Here is a 7358-nt window from a genome sequence, read left to right on the forward strand (position 1 = left end):
AGTCAAGGAGAACTATTTGATAACTTTTTTTTTGTAATACTCTACATCAATTTTTTTGGAGCGGGTGTAATGAGTTTGTGGACATATGTATGTGCTGTAGAAGTTTCCTTTAAAGGATAAAAATTAACTAATTAACTAACTAACTAACTAACAAATAACTAACTAACTAACTAACTAAGTAAATATCTAACTAACTAACAAATTAACTAACTAACTAACTAACTAACTAAGTAAATATCTAACTAACTAACTAACTAACTAAGTAAATATCTAACTAACTAACTAAAGAACTAACTAACTAACTAACTAACTAACTAACTAACTAACTACTAACTAACTAACTAACTAACTCACTATCTATCTATCTATCTATCTATCTATCTATCTATCTATCTATCTATCTATCTATCTATCTATCTATCTATCTATCTATCTATCTATCTATCTATCTATCTATCTATCTATCTATCTATCTATCTATCTATCTATCTATCTATCTATCTATCTATCTATCTATCTATCTATCTATCTATCTATCTATCTATCTATCTATCTATCTATCTATCTATCTATCTATCTATCTATCTATCTATCTATCTATCTATCTATCTATCTATCTATCTATCTATCTATCTATCTATCTATCTATCTATCTATCTATCTATCTATCTATCTATCTATCTATCTATATCTATCTATCTATCTATCTATCTATCTATCTATCTATCTATCTATCTATCTATCTATCTATCTATCTATCTATCTATCTATCTATCTATCTATCTATCTATCTATCTATCTATCTATCTATCTATCTATCTATCTATCTATCTATCTATCTATCTATCTATCTATCTATCTATCTATCTATCTATCTATCTATCTATCTATCTATCTATCTATCTATCTATCTATCTATCTATCTATCTATCTATCTATCTATCTATCTATCTATCTATCTATCTATCTATCTATCTATCTATCTATCTATCTATCTATCTATCTATCTATCTATCTATCTATCTATCTATCTATCTATCTATCTATCTATCTATATCTATCTATCTATCTATCTATCTATCTATCTATCTATCTATCTATCTATCTATCTATCTATCTATCTATCTATCTATCTATCTATCTATCTATCTATCTATCTATCTATCTATCTATCTATCTATCTATCTATCTATCTATCTATCTATCTATCTATCTATCTATCTATCTATCTATCTATCTATCTATCTATCTATCTATCTCTATATCTATCTATCTATCTATCTATCTATCTATCTATCTATCTATCTATCTATCTATCTATCTATCTATCTATCTATCTATCTATCTATCTATCTATCTATCTATCTATCTATCTATCTATCTATCTATCTATCTATCTATCTATCTATCTATCTATCTATCTATCTATCTATCTATCTATCTATCTATCTATCTATCTATCTATCTATCTATCTATCTATCTATCTATCTATCTATCTATCTATCTATCTATCTATCTATCTATCTATCTATCTATCTATCTATCTATCTATCTATGTATCTATCTATCTATCTATCTATCTATCTATCTATCTATCTATCTATCTATCTATCTATCTATCTATCTATCTATCTATCTATCTATCTTCTATCTATCTATCTATCTATCTATCTATCTATCTATCTATCTATCTATCTATCTATCTATCTATCTATCTATCTATCTATCTATCTATCTATCTATCTATCTATCTATCTATCTATCTATCTATCTATCTATCTATCTATCTATCTACACTACACTACACTACACTAGACGAAAGCAACTACTGTAGGGTATCATACAAGCGCACTAGACCCACAATATTTTTGTTACTTTTTTTCTTTTATGTAGAAATACTTTAAGATAACATATTATTAAGAAATTGGATGGTTAGAATAAAACAATAATATTTGATGTTACATAATGAATTACATATTGAACAAATAGAAACTTCAAAGAAGTGTTGTAATATTTAAAACAAATAATATTTCGAAAATGGAAAATTTATCTTAAAATATATGTAATTAAAGTGAAGGTTACAAAATGTTGAAATTTAGTTCAGTATTGTCTAATATTTGCATTTTTTTTTTAAAGAAGATTAATTAGCACCGACATCTTTGTAATGTATTGAATTTTATAATTTCAGGAACTGTAAATAAAATTAAAGTTAAACATATTTTTTATATTTAATTGCAAATATTTTTCAATTGCATTTTACTTTGAATAGTTTTCTTGTTAATATTTTCTTCCCTAATTTTTAACTCGTGCAAAATATTACAAAAGGGTGTGTCAAATATAATGTGAATAAGTAAGAAAGACAACATTTTGACAAATGACATTTAATGATTAAATAAAATTGAGTATTACTCGAGATATTATTCTCATGCTGATGGCCATTTTAGTTGCTAAATGATTTATTGATATTACAAAAAAGCTTTTGTTTTCTATGTAAATAAAATCTGTCGTAAATTTTGTCTTACCCTTTAGTAAATAGTACAGTGATATCAACAAATAATTACAATAAAGAACTTAGTACTTGAGGAACCGTATTGCCAAGTTGTGGTAGTGATTTGTAATTGCAAAACCCATTAGTTTCGAATTTTATTCCGATATCAAAACATATTAGTTCGTGTTAAATTTTGTTGCAAAATGGTTTATATGTTCTATTATGGATCGAACTATATATGTGACAATCCAGAGGGATTTTATCTTTTCTTGGTTTTTAGATAGAAAAGTTGAGAATGTTGATTAAAATGTTAAAATACGGTGATATATATATATTTATCTATATTTATATGATCGGTACAGAAGACTGACTGTGAGGCTAAAGACGGAAATGGGTTGATGCTAAATGAATAAGATTCAGGAAGAATCAGCAGTTTAACCCTACTCATAGGCTTTAGGGATGGATTGAATGGTGATACCTTTGTTCAGGTATGTTCATGCTCGACTCTGTTTATATCTATAGTTCTTACCCATAGAGTACACACAGGGGTAAGTCTTGTGTGTACTCTAGGAGTAAGAACTTGTCTTTAGTTTATTTAAAGAATTTGTTTTTCGGTCTACGGAAAAGGTCTCTAGGTGCTCGAAACAACAGATACCATCACATGTGGGTGGTTGCAAACGAAAGTGATGTTTTTGCATCTCAGAAGCAATGACCAGATATTGGATAGCTGGCAAAGCAGGTGTTCACGTAAAGCATACTCTTCTCACGCAGAAGAACACTTTCTCTTTCTTTGTCGAAATTACATCCAAATAAGTAGGGAGCCATAATTAGAAAATTCTAGGAGATTGAGTTTCTAAACCATCGGATATGTTATAAATGGGCCAACTTATAAGATATTTTTTTGGATTCAATAGATTTTCATAAACTAACACTTGGCAATACTGTTGTAGTTGTAGTTAACCTTGAAGTTTTTGAGCTTGTATGATTGTATAAGAGAGCTTTTGTTTCCCGCAAACGTGTTGCACATGAAATATTCATTAAAACAATAATAAATAGCAGCAACGGCAACGAAAAACTTGAAACACAATCTAACAAATACACAAATACATACATATAATGAAATAAGTACGACTACAAACAAAGTCCACTTTTTTCTTGTTAATTATGAAAGGCAAAAAAGTTTTGAATCATATTGTATGAAAGATCTGAAACATCTAATGAATGCACTACTCATAGATATAACAATACACTCACACTTATTTATATAAAGGAGAACCTATGTACATTCATACATACATATATGTAGTATATATGTGTATATACATAAAATCATAAACTTTAAAACAAACGCCCACTAATAAACTACAAACATACATAATTTCGTTATGTTATTATTATACAAACATTTAAACATTAATATTTTTTTAAATTTAACGTTTAATTTAAATTTTTTTCTATATTTTTTATTACATAAAGCTCATCATAATTAATGCAACAAATTAAAGAAAAGAGTTTAGTTCATTAAGTTAGAATGAAAATTTAAGATATTTTATACGAGGTTAAACTTAAAATTTGTATAAAATTAATATCTCTATAGGTTTAATGACTATACTACAGACCAGAATATATATTAGAATATAAACTAATCTAGACATTATATTAAACTAAAATTAAATTAAACTACAGACTAGACTACACAATAGAATATAGACCAAAAACTAGACTACAGACTAGTCTATAGACCAGACTAAAGACTAGACTATGTACTAGACTATAGAATAGCCTATAGACTAGAATATAGACTTGACTATAGACTAAACGAATGACTATATTATAGACTAAACTATAGACTAGACTGAAGACAATATACTAGACTATAGACTAGACTGAAGACAATAGACTAGACTATAGACTAGACTATAGACTAGACTATAGACTAGACTATAGACTAGACAATAGACTAGACTATAGACTAGACTATAGACTAGACTATAGACTAGACTATAGACTAGACTATAGACTAGACTATAGACTAGACTGTAGACTAGACTATAGACTAGACTTTATACTAGAATATATACTAGACTATAGACTAAACTGTATACTGTAGATTAGACTATAGACTGGACTATAGGTTATACTATAGATTAGACTATAGATTAGACTATAGACTAGACTATAGACTACACTATAGACTAGACTATAGATCAGACTATAGACCAAACTATTGACTATACTATAGACCAGACAATAGACTAGACCATGGTCTAGACTGTAGACTAGACTATAGACTAGACTATAGACTATAGACTATAGACTAGACTATAGACTAGACTATAGACTATAGACTAGACTATAGACTAGACTATAGACTAGACTATAGACTAGACTATAGACTAGACTATAGACTAGACTATAGACTAGACTATAGACTAGACTATAGACTAGACTATAGACTAGACTATAGACTAGACTATAGACTAGACTATAGACTAGACTATAGACTAGACTATAGACTAGACTATAGACTAGACTATAGACTAGACTATAGACTAGACTATAGACTAGACTATAGACTAGACTATAGACTAGACTATAGACTAGACTATTGACTAGACTATAGATTAGACTTTATACTAGAATATATACTAGACTATAGACTACACTATATACTGTAGATTAGACTATAGACTGGACTATGGGTTATACTATAGATTAGACTATAGATTAGACTGTAGACTAGACTATAGACTACACTATAGACTAGACTATAGACCAGACTATAGACCTATTGACTATACTATAGACCAGACTATAGACTAGACCATGGTCTAGACTGTAGACTAGACTATAAACTAGACTATATACTAAAGTATAAACCAGACTATAGACTACATACCGTAGATTAGACTATAGACTGGACTATAGACTATACTATAGATTAGACTATAGACTATAGAGTACACTATAGACTAGACTATAGACTATTCTATATATTATACTATAGACCATGCTATTGACTATACTATAGACCAGACTATAGACTAAAGTATAAACCAGACTATAGACTAGACTAGACGGCACTAATCTAAACTGTACTTGACTATAGACCAGACTATAGACTAGACTATAGGGTTGACTATAAACTAGAATATTGACTAGACTATCTACTATAGCAGCCGCGGATCCAGCTCGAGTGGTTTCTCATTTTTATATTTTATATGAAAAATTTTCGTTTTTTTTTTTTTTTTTGGGAGGAGGTGTAATTTCGCTTTATCTGCACCTGTACTAGAGTATAGGCTATACTATATCTATATCTATGACTAAGTATTTATAGCCTGCAGTCTAATGACTGTTCAATAGACTACTTTGGTGACTAGTGACAACCGACTAGACTATAGAATAGACTATATTCTAGAATATAGACTAGATTTTATCTATTAGTAATTAGTGGTTATAGTCTACATTCTAATGACTATTCTATAGACTACACTTGCCTAATGCCCAGTCTGATGGCTGAATTGTTACCTAGTCTAATTTTAGTCCTTGGACTATTACCGCAGCTATACATCAGTAGTTTGAGTAGTTAGATATTAACAATTTTTACATTATAGTTTCCACTATGTTTCTAGGAAAATTCTGTTATTTAAATTTAAAAATCGATTTTTAAAAAAATAATTGTAAAAGGAATTATTGTAAAAACAAATTTTATTCAGTTAAATTTAAAATTAGAATCGATCACAAAAATAAAGTTTCATTGTAATGATAACAGTTTTTAATTTTTTTATTAATATGTATGTATATGTACATATGTACTATATTTTGTTATTCTAATGTACATGCATACATACACTTACACACATTTTATTTTATATATATATATATATATATATATATATATATATATATTTTTTTTTATTTTTTCTCTTTTTATTCATTCGTATTTCCATTGTATTCACGAATATTCGTGTTTACATTTAATTTTACTAATTAAAGTGCTAAAACACACAATTCATAAGAAACTGGGGCACTGGAGTGGGGTTTATGGGTTGGTCGGTCGGTCGTTATTTCGTTCTTTCATTCGGTTCCAGTGAGTAGAGTATGCCATGACATGATTGTTATTCCGTGAAGGTGGGGTATTGTGGGGTGTTTCGGTTTTGGGGACCAGCAGTAGTTTACAATATAAAAATGTTACATAAACGAGAACAAAACAGAAAAACGCTATAAAATAATAAAGAAATTCAAACGTTGAGTTGATATGAAAGCAATTTGATGTTTATTTTTTATTTTTATTATATTTTACAAGCGCTTGCGTGATTGCGTCAAGAATTTTTACAAAACAAAAGTACAAAAAACTAAATTGATAAGAATTTTAAATAAAAATTTTAGTTGATTGTAGTTACAGAGAACACGTGTAGCCACTACAGTCAAGGAGAACTATTTGATAACTTTTTTTTTGTAATACTCTACATCAATTTTTTTGGAGCGGGTGTAATGAGTTTGTGGACATATGTATGTGCTGTAGAAGTTTCCTTTAAAGGATAAAAATTAACTAATTAACTAACTAACTAACTAACAAATAACTAACTAACTAACTAACTAAGTAAATATCTAACTAACTAACAAATTAACTAACTAACTAACTAACTAACTAAGTAAATATCTAACTAACTAACTAACTAACTAAGTAAATATCTAACTAACTAACTAAAGAACTAACTAACTAACTAACTAACTAACTAACTAACTAACTAACTAACTAACTAACTAACTCACTATCTATCTATCTATCTATCTATCTATCTATCTATCTATCTATCTATCTATCTATCTATCTATCTATCTATCTATCTATCTATCTATCTATCT

This window comes from Lucilia cuprina, chromosome 6 (genome assembly GCF_022045245.1).
Source record: "Lucilia cuprina isolate Lc7/37 chromosome 6, ASM2204524v1, whole genome shotgun sequence".
NCBI lineage: Eukaryota > Metazoa > Arthropoda > Insecta > Diptera > Calliphoridae > Lucilia > Lucilia cuprina.